We start from the raw sequence: 16,621 nt of genomic DNA on the forward strand, positions 1-16,621 counted from the left end.
GGCCTTCTGTTCTGATGGCACAAGCTCAGGGGACACCCCTTTCATCAGAAGGAATCGCCCTTCAGGTCAACCTGATGTGACTCAGGGACTGTGTCAACATCACAATCTTCTCCTCTTGTGTTGGTATCAGTTGCTGATGCCTGGGATCTTAATCACTGCTCCGCTTTGAACCTCCACAAAGCAATCTAGCCGCTTGCCTCTTTGAGCAGTCCATTATCACCTCCTACTTTTCTGAGCTTTCTTCCTCTTTGATTTGCACAGAGGCCTCCCAGTCATTGGTGCATAGGTGTCAGCTTACAGATTTGAAAAATAAGGGACCGGCAGCCTTGAAAATAAGGGATCAGCAGCCAAAATAAGGGATTTTCCAGGCACAGGTATGTTCAACGTCTGAGCCCCTCTGAGCCAAAGACAGAAAGCCCAGCCAGCAGCCAAATGAAGCCTCATCAATAAGGGACAGCAGCAGGACATGGCGGTGGGATAAGGGACTGTCCCACCAAATAAGGGACACTTGACAGCTATGCATTGGTGCCTCCCCTGTGAATGCTGCAGGCTGCTTGAATGGGTTTGTGGCCGGCACTCAAGGCAGACCCACTAAAATTAATGGATGTAATTTGGGAGAGTCCTATGCCCCCTGCAGAGGGGCCCGTTAACTACAAACCCCAAAATGTTTTCACTGCAAAACAACCACAACCAGTGGGTTGGAGGAGATCCCAAATTTGGGGGTTCATAGTTAATGTTAAGTACGAACCCTGTTTTTGATGTATCAATTGCTCAGTTTGTGGGGTGCTTCAAAACGCAGGGTTTTCACCGCAGAACGCTGCAAAAACAAACAAACTACTGCACAACTTTGGCACAGGTTTGGAAAGGATCCCAAATTTGGGGGTTCATAGTTAACTACCCTTACACAGAGCTACAGTTGCATGTCAAGGTCCCCAGGTCCACCCCAATAACTCACACATCACACAGAAATTTTTGTTTAAGATTTTTGGCATAATTTTGGCCACAACTTTATTAAAATACAATTTTGTGAGTGGTTGCGTAGGCATTGGTTGCGACTATCTGCCCCCACCATGGGGGACAGACTGACATTCCGCACGATGCGAAAGTCAGAATGGGGGAATACACTTGGGGGTTACGCGGAGCAGGGAACCTGCCCTCACCCCAAATGCAACCAGGAGCTTATTGCTATGGCCCGAGCCCCCTTGACAGAGTGGACAAGCAATAGTTAGCTCCCAATTCCTTTAACGGAATCCCTTGCAGCAGCAGCATTAGAGGGGCAGGCACAGCCAATTCATGCCCCTCAACCAACCAAACCATAAACTAATGCCTAACTGCGAACCTTACAAGTTGTGACAATTTGCTACGCAGTAGGCAAAAACCAAATGGCCCCAGCCAATCAGCCAGATGGACAAAATTCCTACCAGGCCCCCGCTCCAAAGCAGACGACCCCATGACAGGCATAGCAACATCAAAGCAAACAACTCTATTTTAGGGAGGGAGGGATGGGCAATCCAATGCACGGGCGAAAAGAGGAAGCCCTAGCCTCGTGCAAGGAGTTTTACTATTTCTGGCTGTCAATCAATAAATGGCAACATTAACTTCTTCCCAACAACAAGGGAAGCCCCAATCACATCAGTGGCCAACGATCAATTAGCCCGCCCCCCCAACTTTGGAGTGTCCTGGCGGCCCCCAAGGCAACACGTGCTCTCCATGAAGGAGAGCACGCTTTCCCATCAATCCCTCTTCAGCCACCAGCTGAAATTCTTTTGCTTTTTGCTTTTTACCATGGGTTGTCCCGCATGCTAATCCTATGCAGAGTAGACTCATTGAAGCTAATGAACAGGACTAAGATCCCACCTTACCCATAGAGGCTAGTGGTGCAGGGCACCAGGGCGTTGAGTTCTGGATCACCTTGATCTTCACCTGAGGAGATTTCAGGGTTGAGGTCTGGGTAGGACCGAACCCTGACAACAGTGAAAGGCAGGGCCAATAGGATCAAGGGATTAAGCAAGGAGTAGCTCAGGGAAAAGTTCACTCATCCCCAGAGCACTTTGTGGAAAGGAAGTGGTCCTTTGCAGCTGCTACATCAGCCAAAACTCAACTTCCTTACACAGTGCTGCTATCTAGTGGCCAAGAGATCCATAGCCATACTGTTTGTAGATCACCATGGATGACTTCGTTGTTTAAAGAGGGGTGTGTTTAGGGATTAGGAAATCTCCCTGTTTCTCATATTTCCAGTATAAAGTTCATGTCTCCACATTTCCACATCAGTTCTTTTCAGTTCTTTTCTTTCAAATATTCATGAAAATTCACCCACATTTTAGTGTGTGTTTCTCCTCAAGTTTCTGTATGGAAATTCACCTACTAGCTGCTGAGAGCTGGGAGCTGAAACATAGGTGCTACTGAGGACTAGTTGCATGCTGCCTGCAAAAAGAAAATTATCTTTAGATGCGTTTAGATTCTTTCTCGTTGTAATTGTTATTAGAATGTTTTAGCTGTTCTGGAATGTTTTTGTTTCGTTTTCAAATTGCCTATCTGTTTGCCAACCGGGGATCCTTTGCGGGATGCAAATTCAACAAATAAAATGACATTCTTGCAAAACAACTTCACTTAATATAATGTATCTTTATATGCTATTTTCAAAAATATATGCATTTATAGGTGCATTTTACCATAGCATATGCATATTTGTATAAATTACTTAAGAACCTTAGCACACAAGAAGAACCTCTTGGATCAGGCTTGTGGCTCATGGGGGAAACCTGTAAGCACCAACACCTGTGTGCAAGAGCACTTTCCCCCCTCCTGTGGCTTGCAGAAACTATTATTCAGAAACATTACTTCCCTGACTGTGACTAGTAGCCATCAATAGCCCCCATCCACCATGGTTTTATTTAAACCTCTTTCAAAGTCACTCCTATATAAATTGGCCTCTAATTCAGAACCATGAGGACTAGAATCTTACTTCATTTTTTAACGGAAAGAGCCATAGCTCAGTGATAGAGCTTTTTCTCTGCATGCAGAAGGTACCAGGTTCCACCTCTGGCATCTCCAGCTTGGGCTGGGAATATCTCCTGCCTGAAACTATGGAAAGCCTCTGCCTCTCTGTGTGAACTGAGCTAGATGGACCAATTTGTTTGACTCAGTATAAGACAACACCTAATATTTCTGTTCTGCATTGTGCTTTACTCATTTTCCCATAGGAACTCCATCTTGGCTGAAAGAGAGATATGAAATGACAGTAGGAAACTGCAGAGGTTGATGAAATAGGAAGCTTTATTATAATAATTCAGAAGCAGAAGAAAGGAACCATTCCACAATATGAAGTTTCAGGCGGCACCCGAATGCAAATCCAGAAGTTACTTAAACACAAGCATTACTAATAAGAAAATAAAAGAGAACAGCCAAAAGATGGGAAAACATATTGCAAGATCCTCAAAGGTGTGCAATGGTTATCGGACCTCTTCAATTAACTGAGTAACGTGTGTGCTGGGTTTTTCTAAAGGAAATACAAACAAAGGGAGCTTTCAGATCTGGTGGAACCTCAAGTCTCTCAAAAGCTTAAACGTGGAGTTTCTCAAAGAGGAGGTGAGTGGAGAAAAACATCCATAATTATTCCAGCTCACACATTTTTGTAACTTGCAGTGTTTTCCCCATTTGCTGTAAATCAGCCTCAACTTAGCTGGGGCAATTGTGAGGTCATATGATCATTGCACAACTCTCAGTATGTGATCTGCATGTTTCCCCTATAGCAGGACCTAGAACGGTCAGGAACACAATAGTGTCCCATGGCAGACGTGGTAATAAGGTTCTTCTGAAGGCAGAAGGATGGGGGCAGAAATTAACCACTAGCTTACAACATATGCATTGTACATTTTGAGCACACAGTTCCGAAAAATATGGATTGTATTTAACAGAATTACATCAGCACTTTCGAAAAACAGTTGAAGAGAGGCTGGCATTCCCACCTGGATAAATGGGCATTTACCATGAGAGTCCACTAGTTGGGGATTCAGCCTTGTTTTTGTTCTGTTTGTGTTTCTTAACTGTTTCCATTAACACGTATAAAAATTGCCTTGATACGGTGGTTTAAAAGGCAAATAATAAATTAATTGAAATATTATTATTATTAAGTTGACGCATTGAATTTAATGATAAGTACATCATGACAATCAATTGCAGCTAGTGTATTCTGATGGGAAAAGGATACAAACAGCCTCATGTATAAAAGCTCAACAGTTCTGAATATCTCAATTTTGAATGCCATTTCCTGATTTCTTTCGCCACGGTCTTCTTCAAATATACATTCTCTGTGTCGCGGTGCTGGTTAGAATCTCCGGCAAGGGCTACAGTCGCTTCTGAGTATTGGCACAGGAGAGCAAAGGCTGGGGGAGATGGCTGCAGCAGTGGAGATGGATGCACATCCCATGCGGGTCATTCCCTCGCAGCACAGAGCGGGAGTGCAAGGGTTGCATTGATCGATGCAGAAGGGTTGGTCGGAGCAGTGGAGAGCTGGACCCGGGATGGATATGGTGAACGGTGGCGGCTGAATGGTGACAGTGGAGGTAGGGCATTTACTGTAGCACTGGGCCTTTCCACAGGACATCTTTGCAGATTGGGTCTAGAGAAACACATCAATACATCATAAGAAAAGACTGCTGGGGTGCCAACTTGAATAAAATATGGGGGGGGGGGGTTTCAGGTAAATTCCACTACACATATTTGATCACAGCATACACACACCATTTGAAGGGCAAAGGCCATCAACTTTGTGGTGGGCACTCCCTCAAATATTTTATGGGGGGGGGCACAGTGGGACCTCCACTCCTAGGAGTTGGCTCCTATGGTACCAGAAGCTCTACCAGAAGGGAAGCCTTCCTGACTTCAGTTGAAAGGGAGTTCAAACTAATTGGGACCGTAATAATGAATGTATGACCCTTTCTGGATATAAGCTTTCCAAGTCATGGGGCTCCCTTACAGAGATTCCCCCGATGACTGCAGTAATATGAGGGAAAGCTTTGACAAAAGGCTTTGGGCAGTTGTGGCTTTTCAGTATGTGAAAGTCTAGATCCCTTGCCTTCCAAAATAAAGAAAAGAATCCTCTCGGATCCCTGCCTGCCTTGATCTCTCTCTCTCTCTCTCTCTCTCCACATGTCCTTCCTGGTTCCTACCACCACCTTATATCCTGCAGGATCACTCACAGCAACTACCTAGACCAATAGCATTATATGACAACCTCTTCTACCCCGCAAAAAAAAAAAAAAAAAAGCGCAATTGGAATTCAAACATTTTGAACGTTCTGCAATGCAACTCAGCCAAACTTACCTGGTTCTTCAACAAGGAGGATTCAACTGGTGCGTCTCGGTGTTGAGGAAGGCTGGTGGCATCTCCTTGCATCTCAGGGCTTTTTATACCATTGATTTTCAAAAAGGTTCTAATTAACTGCTAGCATCACGTCCCTTCATTTAATGTCCAGGTAGTTGCAAGGTGTGATTTCACTCTGAGTACTCGGTTGTCCTGCCTGGTGCTTCAACCCATAGGTGGGATCCTCCCTGTGGGAATTGCTAGGATCCAAATGTTTCCAAGTGACTTGGGTCAGCGTTGAGTCAAAACAGCCTTCTTAGTCCCACAACCCAATGTGATGGGCTGTGAAATGCTTCCCAACATCCCCTTTGCCCTTGCTGGTGGAATTCAACCAAGTCAGGTGAACTTCTGCACAGCAGGTCATATTTGTCAGGAGGTCAGCCTACACTCGAGTAGGACCCTGGCAAAGAGATGGAGGCTGGCCAGGACCAAAAATGGACTCCAGGTCAGATGTGTGGCTTGGAAACCATTTTTGGTCCCAGCCAGCCTCCATCTCCCTGCCAGGGTCCTACTCGAGTAGGCAGAGGGAGATGGCTATCTCAAGTGGTTGATAAAGGAGGATGTGTTAGGGGAGCATGACAACTTGAAACCATTGAATCAGAGACTTGTAGAGTTGGAAGGGGCATCTAATTCCCTCCAATGAAGGGATCTCTTTTAAAAAAAATAAATAAATTTATTTTTGTTAATTACAATAACATCAGACAAGCAGAGTAAACAGTATCAAAATATACAGAAAAGGTAATAAAATAAAGAAAAGAAAAAGAAAACAGAAAGCAGAAAAAAATGAAAAAGTACATAAAGACTTCCCCTCACCCATGTATGACCTCCTTCTCTCAATCTAATTTTAATTGTTGTGTTCTTAGTATTATTTTGTTTTTACCCACTTATATCTAATTCCTCCTCCTTTCTACCCTGTGAACGTCATTCATTGCATATTGATATATGTATCCCAGAACAATGTTTTTTCATATATTCCTTTACACATTCTCATTCTTCAATCAATTTTTGCTCTGTTTGTCCTCTTATCATTGCCATGAGTCTTGGCATTACTATATATTCACAAAATTCTGTTTGACACTCTCCATGCATTTATAGGCACATTTTACCCTAGTGTGTACAATTTTGCACACATCACTTGGCTGGTGGACTGCATTGCAAAATTCAAAGAAGCACAAATCTCAAAGAACTGCTGTGCTTTCGATCACATATTGTTTTCAGAAATAGCAAAACATGAACTGGAATGAACTTCTCATTCATCCCATGGCATTTGATTTTCCAAATACAGTGGTGCCTCGCGAGACGAAAAGAATCCGTTCCGCGAGTCTCTTCGTCTTGTGGTTTTTTCGTCTTGCGAAGCAAGCCCATTAGCGGCTTAGCGGCTTAGTGCTATTAGCGGCTTAGCGGATCAGTTGATAAGCGGCTTAGTGGATCAGCTGTTAAGCAGCTTAGTGGATCAGCTGATAAGCGGCTTAGCAGATCAGCTGATAAGTGGCTTAGCAGCTTAGAAAAGGGGGGGGGGAGGAAAAAGCCCCTGCAGGAACTCGCAAGACATTTTCGTCTTGCAAAGCAAGCCAATAGGAAATTCGTTTTGCGAAGCACCTCCAAAACGGAAAACCCTTTCGTCTAGCGGGTTTTCCGTCTTGCGAGGCATTCGTCTTGCGGGGCACCACTGTACAGTGGACGCTCAGGTTGCAAATGTCATTTGTGCGGGATGCACATTCGCAACCCACAGCAGTGTGTCTGTGCATGTGTGGGTTGCGATTTGGCAATTCTGCACATGCACAAAGCGTCATTTAACACTTCTGCGCATGTTCGACCGCCGAAACCCGGAAGTAACCAGTTCCGGTATTTCCAGGTTTTGGTGGTCTGTAACCCAAAAAAAGGCAACCTGAAGCTCCTGTAACCTGAGGTATCACTGTAAATGAATAAGCCATTTTTACCAGGGACTGCAGACTAGTTTGCTCCACTCATTGTTTTGTCCGTTGTAAATGTTTCCTCCCTGAATTTCTTCTTTTGTTTTCTTCCACACCACTTTTGCGTTTCTTTTTCTTTCTTTCTTTTTTCCAATGAAGCGATATATAAAATTTATGAAGTAAAAATAAACAAGCATCTGTCTTTCCATTTAGCAGCCTTTAGGTGAAAATGCATTTTTAAAAAATCATCTTGTATGTTTTAAAGTACTGACATAATTCCCCCCCTTGATTTTCTTGTTTTCTCATCTTGTAAACTGCTTTTAGGGTTTTTGTTTTTACAATCAAGCAATGTATACAATCTTTACGAAATAATACGAGTACGAATAAAATAATAGTGACGAATCCTCTTTGTGCTCTCAGGAATTCTATTCTGAAATTAAAAATGGAAAGTGTAATGTTGGTGGTCAACAAAAGAGGTTTAAAGACTCTCTCAAGGCAAATCTAAAAAATGTAGTATAAACACCGACAACTGGGAAACACTGGCCTGCGAGCACTCCAGTTGGAGAACAGCCTTTAGCAAAGGTGTCATGGACTTTGAAGATATTCAAACTCAGAACACAAGGGAGAAATGTGCTAAGAGGAAGGCATGCTTGGCAAATCCACAATGTGATCAACTCCCTCCCGGTAACCAATGTCCCCACTGTGGAAGGACGTGTGGATCCAGAATTGGATTCCACTGTCACTTATGGACTCATTGTTAAAACTGTGTTCATGGAAGACAATCTTATGTGACTACAAGTGATTGCCAGAGAAGAAGAAGATGCTCTCAGGAGGCATTAGGTGAAACTGCAAAATGGTTATATGAAGAGAAATGCACACCCCAATGCTGATGAATTTTCAGGAGGACATTTGGCAAGAAAAGAAAAGAACTTTGCAAGCTGATGTGGAAAAATGAAATAAAGATTGGGAAAGGGTGGGGACTGCGAGAACCCAAATTTGAGAGATATGCCCATTCATAGTGATGGGACCCCTTCCACAACCGTTGGTTGGCATGAGATGGGTGAAGTAGCACTGTGCAGCTCTATATTACAATATCATGCTCCACTAAGGTATCTTTCCGCCTCAACCACTTGAGCCAGCTGCTTCCCTCAGAAGAAGAAGAAGAAGAAGAAGAAGAAGAAGAAGAAGAGGAGGAGGAGGAGGAGGAGGAGTAGTAGTAGTTTGGATTTGATATCCCACTTTATCACTACCTGAAGGAGTCTCAAAGCGGCTAACATTCTCCTTTCCCTTCCTCCCCCACAACAAACACTCTGTGAGGTGAGTGGGGCTGAGAGACTTCAGAGACATGTGACTGGCCCAAGGTCACCCAGCAGCTGCATGTGGGGGAGCGGGGAAGCGAACCTGGTTCACCAGATTATGAGTCTACCACTCTTAACCATTACACCACACTGGCTCTGTTTAAGGACTGGCTGTGCAAATGCGCAACTTCACGTGACTTGGTTGAACTCCGCTGTCCCCCACACGCAATGGCAAAGGTGAGGCTGGGAAAGCATTTCACAGCCCATCCAATTGGGCTGTGAATCTAGGAAGGCAGTCTTGACTCAGCGCTGACCGAAGTCACTTTTGGAAACATTGGGACCCTAGCAATTTCCTCAGGGAGGATCGTGCCTGTAGGGTGGAACAAATGAGTACGCAGAGTGAAATCACCCCTTGGGATAATCTGGATGCTAAATAATGAGACATGTTGCTAGCTGTTAATTAGAACCTTCTGAAAAGGTTTGGTATAAAAAGCTCTGGGATGGACAGAGACACCATTAGCCTTCTTCAACGCTGAGACGCACCAGTCGAGTTCTCCTTGTTGAAGAATCAGGTAAGCTTGGCTGAGATGCATTGCAGAATATTCAAAATCTCTGAATTGTAATTGCTTTATTGGGGGAAGGGCTAACCGTAGGGTGTGATTTTCTAGGCAGGTTCTGTGATGGATACTGCAGGATGGGGCTTATGGTAGGATCCAGCAGGGACATTTGAGGTTATATATTGCGGTCAAGGCCAATAGGGATCCAAGAGGTTTACTTTGTTTAATTTAGAGGGCAAGGAGCTCTAGATTTTAGCACATTGAATAGTGACTGGCCTTTTTAAAGAAAAGTATCACTGTAGTCTTTGGTGGAGTCACTGTAATGGTATCTCATGGGTTGGATCCACAGCTCATATATCCCAAGAGTTATACTTGCAGTATGATGGGCTGAATTTTGTGCTCCTCCCTTTCAGTTGAGACCAGAAGAGCCTTCTTCCCTGTTGAACCTGTGACGCTCACTGAACACAGTCTAAAAATTCCAGCAGGCAAATTTATCAACAAATAAAATTTACAGTTTTTAAATATCTTTTACCTTTGTGGTATTGCAGTTTTTGGACATGGCTTAAAGACCACAGTAGTGAAACAATATATAAATGATTTTAATAAAGAATAATTAAGTATTTCCATGTGACAAACCATTTCTGCAGCCATGTACTTTTTTTAATGAATAAAAAAAGACACGATGATGGAATATCCACGGAGGTTCCAGCAGTGTAAGGGGAAGCACCACAAAATGTGGCTGCTATGCAGGTTATATTAGGCTTTTGGTTAGTGTTGGTACCCACAGAGAGCCAGGGGATTGCATGAATATTTGTGGTAAGATGCAACTTTAAAAGTATAGAGCCGATTAGGCCTTAGTCATGTCTATTAGTTTGAATGGGTCTGCTCCGCATAGGACTGGCATGAATGACAATCCATGGTAGGCCTGGCTAAAGAAAGAAGGTATTCAGCTGGTGCCAAAAACAATACAGCGAAGGTTAATATCATCAAGGGGCAGTGAGTTCCAGAGTCAATAATCCATGTTTATCTAAGTCTATTCTGTTCCTCTCCCCGATGTTTTGGAGGCAGGGGCGAATGAAGGTGTCGTGACACCCGGGGCAGACTCGCTACGTAGGGTGCATATGCAGTGTCACGACATACAATTCATGCCCCATATGTAGTGATGCTGCACATGCGCTGTACATAATAGCGTTTGCCAGCGGTGGCGCTCCAGCATTGTACAGACAGTGCCGGGATCGTCTGCTCGCAGCTGCAGCGGTGAATGGAAGATACTCCATTCACCGCTGTAGCAGCGATGGAGGGGTCCCAGCACCATCCATATGGCGCTGTAGCAGCAGCGGCAGCAAACCACTAAATACAGCGCATGTGCAGTGTCACTTTGTACAGCACATGCATTTGATGCTGCACAAGCGAAGTACTTAGCGGTTTGCCGGCAGTGCCGCTCCAGCGCCGTACGGACCATGCCAGGATCCTCTGCTAGCGGCTGCATCTGCAAACGGAGGATCTTCCATTCACGGCTGAAGTGGCGATGGAGGGATCCAGACACTGTCCGTATGGCACTGGAGCGGTGCCGATGGCAAACTACTAAGTACAGTGCATGTGCGGTGTCTCTACATACAGCGCATGCTTGCGATGCCACAAATGTGCTGTACATAGTGGTTTGCCACCGGCGCCGGGATCCTCTGCTCGTGGCTGCAGCCATGAATGGAGGATCGTTCACATGTGGCTGCGGTGGTGCGATGGCTGCTCGCTCTCCCACAAGCCCCTGTGGGGTGCCTTCTTGTCACCCCTGCAGACATGGCACCCGGGGCGCACCACCACCCCACCCCCCATTGTGATGCCACTGTCTGGAGGAGAGGACTATCAACTTTGACCAGACGCAATGGATATGCTCTTTCTCCATGGCTGGAGATGGTGGGTCTTCTGAATACCAGTTGCTGGAAAGCACAGGGGAGAATAGAGCTATCGTGCTTGGATCCTGCTTGTGGGCTTCCCATAGGGCAGAGGTTTTCAACCTTTTTGAGTCCATGGCTCCCTTGACCAACTACATTCTTTCTGCAGCACCCCAGTGGAGCTCAAGAGCCCAGTTATGTCACCCCTTGCCTGCAGAACTGGCAGCCCCTCACCCTTTTTTGAACACCCTCCCTTGCGGAGGCCTCCTCACACCCTCCCTTGCGGAGGCCTCCTCTCCTCTCCTCTCTCCTTGGGAGTCCTCTGGGCAACCACTGCTGCCGTCCCTGTTCTCTGAGCTGCATTCAGCCACCCCAGAGAAGAAGAAGAAGAAGAGTTTGGATTTGATATCCCGCCTTTCACTCCCTTTAAGGAGTCTCAAAGCGGCTAACAATCTCCTTTCCCTTCCTCCCCCACAACAAACACTCTGTGAGGTGAGTGGGGCTGAGAGACTTCAAAGAAGTGTGACTGGCCCAAGGTCACCCAGCAGCTGCATGTGGAGGAGCGGAGACGCGAACCTGGTTCACCAGATTACGAGACTACCGCTCTTAACCACTACACCACACTGGCTCTCCGAGAGGCACTGTTTGCCTATGGAGCTTATAGCCAGGGCTGCTGCAACAAAGAGCTGTGCAAGCCTTTGGGAGGCAGAGGGAAAGAGGGACAGAGGCCAGTGTTGCCCACAGCACCCCTGACCATCTTCCAAGGCACCCCAGGGTGCCATGGCACACTGGTTGAAAACCACTGCCATAGGGGCATCTGACTAGCCACTGGGAGAATGGGATGTGGGACTAGATGGGCCATAAACTGATTCAGGAGGCTATTCTTATTTTCTTTTTTTAATTTAAATTTTAAATTTATTTAACATAATTGTTACAAAATATAAGCAAAATATTGCAAATACATACATACTGTACATACATACATACATACATACATACATACATATTTCAAATAAGCACATATATATGAAAAAAGAAGAAAAGAGAAGAGAAGAAGAAAAAATAGAGAGAAAAGAAGAAGAAAAGTTGGAAGAATTTCTTCCAAGTTTATTCTACAAATATCTCAATATGAAGAGAATTTTAAAAATCATTGGTTGACTTCCATCGCTTATACTGCACTTCCTATATACATTTTAAGCAAGATTGTATCTGTTATTCTGTATTTTTCCCATACAATCTCACACAAATATTCTAATCAATAAGTTTTCTATTGTTTTGCTATTGGTATGAAAACTGGAAAAGTCATGGAAGGGAAGTTTGGTCGACATTAGGAAAAATGTTTAAGAATGAGTACTGATGTATAAGTATTGATGTTTAAGTTTGGATAACTTAAAACTGGTCTCTGAAGATAAGGTTTGCAAAAATAAATCAAGGAAATGGAAGAAAGAGGAAAAGTAAAATAATAATATGTTAAAATAAATTATTAAGTAAAGTTGAGAAATAAGTAATAAGGATTTGCTGAGCTAATAATTTAAATTGGAATACAAGAAGGGGAGGTGTGAGGAGGTCTGAGAAACAAGTTTAGGGAAAATAAGCAATTGAAATTCTATGTGTTTTTAATTGTTTTTAAGTTTTGTATTTTTGTCATCTTTTTTGTTTATTTTTGTTTTGGTTTTGCTATTGAAAATCCTAATAAATATTCATTTTAAAAAAATAAGTTTTCTAAATCTTTCATAAATCTATTCTAAACACAACCAATACCTTACATTTAATCCTTGTCTTCTTATGTTCTTTTGATGTGTTTCTTTAGATCCATTCAGCAAAGATGTCCTGTGGAAAGAGCCAGTGCTACAGTAAATGCCCTACCTCCACCGTCACCATTCAGCCGCCACCATTCATGATATCCATCCCGGGTCCAGCTCTCCACTGCTCTGACCAGCCCTCCTGCATCGAGCAATGCAACCCTTGTGCTCCTGCTCTGTGCTGCGAGGGAATGACCCGCATGGGATGTGCCTCCATCTCTACTGGTGCAACTCCCGCTTTCACCTCCCCCAGCCTCTGCTCTCCACTGTCGCTACCCAGAAGTGACTGCAGTCCTTGCCGCAAGTTTTAAGCACCCCAACCCCCAGGTGCCACAACATGAACATTCAAAGAAGAACATGAAAAAAGAAATCGGGAAATGGCTTTCAAAACTGAGATATTCAGAATTGTTCGACTTGTATGCATGATGTTGTATGTTATCCAATCTTAGTTTTGCTCATAGCATCCTAGAATTGTAGTTGGAGGGGCCACTTGGGTCACATAGTTCAAGCTCCTGCAATGCAAGAATCTTTCACCCAACATTGGGCTCAAAACTACAGAAGTGAGATTCTCATGCTCTACAAACAGAGCTATCCAAATTCACAGAACAGGCCAAATGAAATTAATTTACATTATGTACTTAGCACTATTAGGTTCAATGGGTCCATTCAGTTTAGAAAGATGATGATGATGATGTATTAATTGTCCTTTAAATCAGCAGCAATACATTTTTTAAAAAAGATTATATTCCTACCTAGTGGACACTTTTGGTAAAGACCCCACCTCTCTTCAACTGTTTCTTGAAAGTGTGCATAAAATTTTGTTGGGTAAAATCCATGGATTCTAGAACTCCATGCACAATATGTGCAACCCATATGTTGCAAAGCCAAACATCTACCGCAAGGAGAAACTGAGATTCTACCCCCTTGGTATGTTATTTCCAAAACCCAAAAAACCCCATATGTAACCAGTTACTTGAATATGTTTGTTCACCATCATCACACACCTCTGAGGATATTGCAGTATGTTGTCCCATCTTCTGGTGGCAATCTGCCCCCCCCCCATTATTAGTAATGCTTGCATCTTAGTAACCTCCATGTCTGGATTTGCATTTCAATGCTACCTTAAACCTCAGACTGTAGAGGGCTCCTTTCTTCTGCTTCTGAATAATAACAATAAAATCTTCCTATTTCATCAACCTCTGCAGTTTCCTGGTGGTGTCTTTTCATCTCTTCTGTTTTCATCCCAGGTGGAGTTCCACTGGGAAAATTAATAAACATACACATGGCTTCTTTTGGATATGAGCTGTGCTTCCAAGCCATGGGGGACAGCTTCAACAGTGGTGTAGTCATTAAGAGTGGTAGATTCGTAATCTGGGGAACGGGGTTCGCGTCTCCGCTCCTCCACATGCAGCTGCTGGGTGACCTTGGGCTAGTCACACTTCTCTGAAGTCTCTCAGCCCCACTCACCTCACAGAGTGTTTGTTGTGTGGGAGGAAGGGAAAGGAGATTGTGAGCCGCTTTGAGACTCCTTCGGGTAGTGATAAAGCGGGATATCAAATCCAAATTCTTCTCTTCTTCAACAGCCTTGGACAATTATTTACACACACACACAAACACACACACACACACTGCCCATCTAATAATATATTTATTATAAGATGGGCAGGGTATAAATATATTTTCTTATAATAATATTTATACCCTGACATACGTTGTGGAGGAAAAAATCTGAAATACATAACAGAGATTCCCAAGAAAATAGACCAGAGGCAATTGTACTTCATCTAGCAGAACTTTTACTTGCTGAAGGCGAAATGAGCAGAACGATCACATACCCAATACATTCAGGATTGGCCACAGTCTGTAAGAAATCCAGTTGCAGCACTTACAATAAAACTGACAAGAACTTATAGTAAGACTTAAACCTGAACACTATAGCATGCAGAAACAACACTAGAACAAAGAAAGTGAGCTAGAGAGTAAGACCCAGGCACCTCTGGCTTGACTATTATAGTTAACTTTATAGAAAGAGATAACAGAACCAGTCTAAACCAGCTGTACTCAGCTTCCCAACAGAAATAACCAAAACATCACAATCTTCTGCTTGCTTCTTTCACAAAGAAAGAAACCTTTCTAGAACACCCCTGAATTAATCAGAATAGGAAAAATCTCTGCACATCAGATCAATACTTTATGCACTGAGAAAACCCTGCCCATCTTATAATATATCATATTGGCCCGAATATAAGCCACGCCCACAAATAAGCCACACCTTTAAAATTCATGGGGGGGGGAGAGAGAGAAATAAAATACTTGAATATAAGCTGCATCTATTAACTACCCATAAAGGATTTGTGGGTTAAGGGTGAAAATCACTGTTGTTAGTAAAATTGTAAATCCGATCCAATTTAAGTCTTTGAACTTGCAAGCATAGGGTTGGGGGGTGCGAGTTTTTCTGAGGGTTCTGCCTTGGGAGTCCCAATTTACTGGCTGTACAGAGCCAAGGGTTGTGGATTAAAGCTCCCATCGGCATGGCCACTAGCTGGAGATGATCAGAGTTTTAGGCCAAAGTATCCTTTGTTTTGTTTCCTGCTTGGCAGGGGGTTGGACTCGATGGCCCTTGTGGTCTCTTCCAACTCTATGATTCTATGATTCTATCTGAAGAGCATTATGTTGGCTACCGCTGCCTTAAGTCCATTCAGTCAGTCTACTCTGATTATAACTCAGTTGGATACTACCCAATAAAAAGAGAGCAACATAATTAACTGAAACACTTTGTTAAACGTTATGGTTTATTGGGGAAAACCTTGGCAGGTTATTTCTCATTGTTATTTATAAAACTGCACCCACTCACTGCTAGCTTCCATCAGTGCTTTACATTCAGTGATGCACAACTATCCCCAGATTTTGTGTGGCCATCAGGACCATTCTAAGGTACCTCCAACAGCATCTGTGCTGATTGTCAACATTCTGTGGCTTAATCTTCCTCCTGAAGATCTGGGCAATAAATCTGAAACAAAGAAGAGAGCATCTCAACAGGAGGGGAAAAAACAGTTCTTTTAGAGTCTATTTCTTCATTTCTACCTCCAATTCTGCTAACCAGCAAAGAGAGCAAAGATTTAACAATTGCTCCCACCATTCCTCCTCAGTGCAGCCAAAATTGACAGATCTGCTCATTCCCGCCCTTCAGCCAGCTCTGCTTCAGAACTGCTAGGTGTAGTGAGGTTTAAATGGCAGGCTAAATAATCTCAGTAAAATAATCTTTTCTATCCATATTTGAGATTGACGCTTCTTTTATGATTGTTGTTTCATTAATGTTTGAGAAATTGCAGAAATTCCTGAAATAACCACTGAAGTCTCCAGAATTAGCCCCATTAAACAAGGTGCATTGTCATTTCGTACCTCTGACCAGTTGCCATCTTGCAGCTGCCTGGCTTGCTGTTGCACAATATCGGAAGAATGTTAAGGGTTCCATGTGAGCTAATTGTGAGCTAAACCGGTTTTGCTTTGGTGGAAAAATGAACAGTGAAACTGTGTCTGGCTAAAGGAATGAAATAAAAACATTCTTTTGAGGCAGAGGGGTGCTGCTTTATTGTTTATGCAAGCAAAGAGGAAACAAAAGACATCTCCCAGAAGCATAGAAAACTTTCTACCTGCTATAACATTGCCATCTTGGATTTTGATACTTCCTAAACTGATGTTTTTCGTTTTGTTTCATTCATTTTACCTTACACTCTCTTTGTATCCTCTCTGATATGAGGAGAGGATAGTTCTATGCTTTTAAAATTGAGTCAA

General features: G+C 43.5%; 1 long non-coding RNA gene across 1 annotated transcript in view; it reads left to right on the forward strand.

Moving 5' to 3' along the window:
* Window positions 1-244: 244 nt before the first annotated feature.
* The window catches only part of LOC309330179, a 110,198-nt gene continuing 93,821 nt past the window's right edge, over window positions 245-16,621 (forward strand). The window contains exons 1-2 of the long non-coding RNA XR_014151349.1: window positions 245-374; window positions 12,835-13,519. This is a non-coding gene — a long non-coding RNA (uncharacterized lncRNA). The remainder of the gene's footprint in view (window positions 375-12,834; window positions 13,520-16,621) is intronic.

Source organism: Podarcis erhardii (assembly GCF_964252035.2).
Source record: "Podarcis erhardii genome assembly, chromosome: 15".
Taxonomy (NCBI): Eukaryota; Metazoa; Chordata; class Lepidosauria; order Squamata; family Lacertidae; genus Podarcis; species Podarcis erhardii.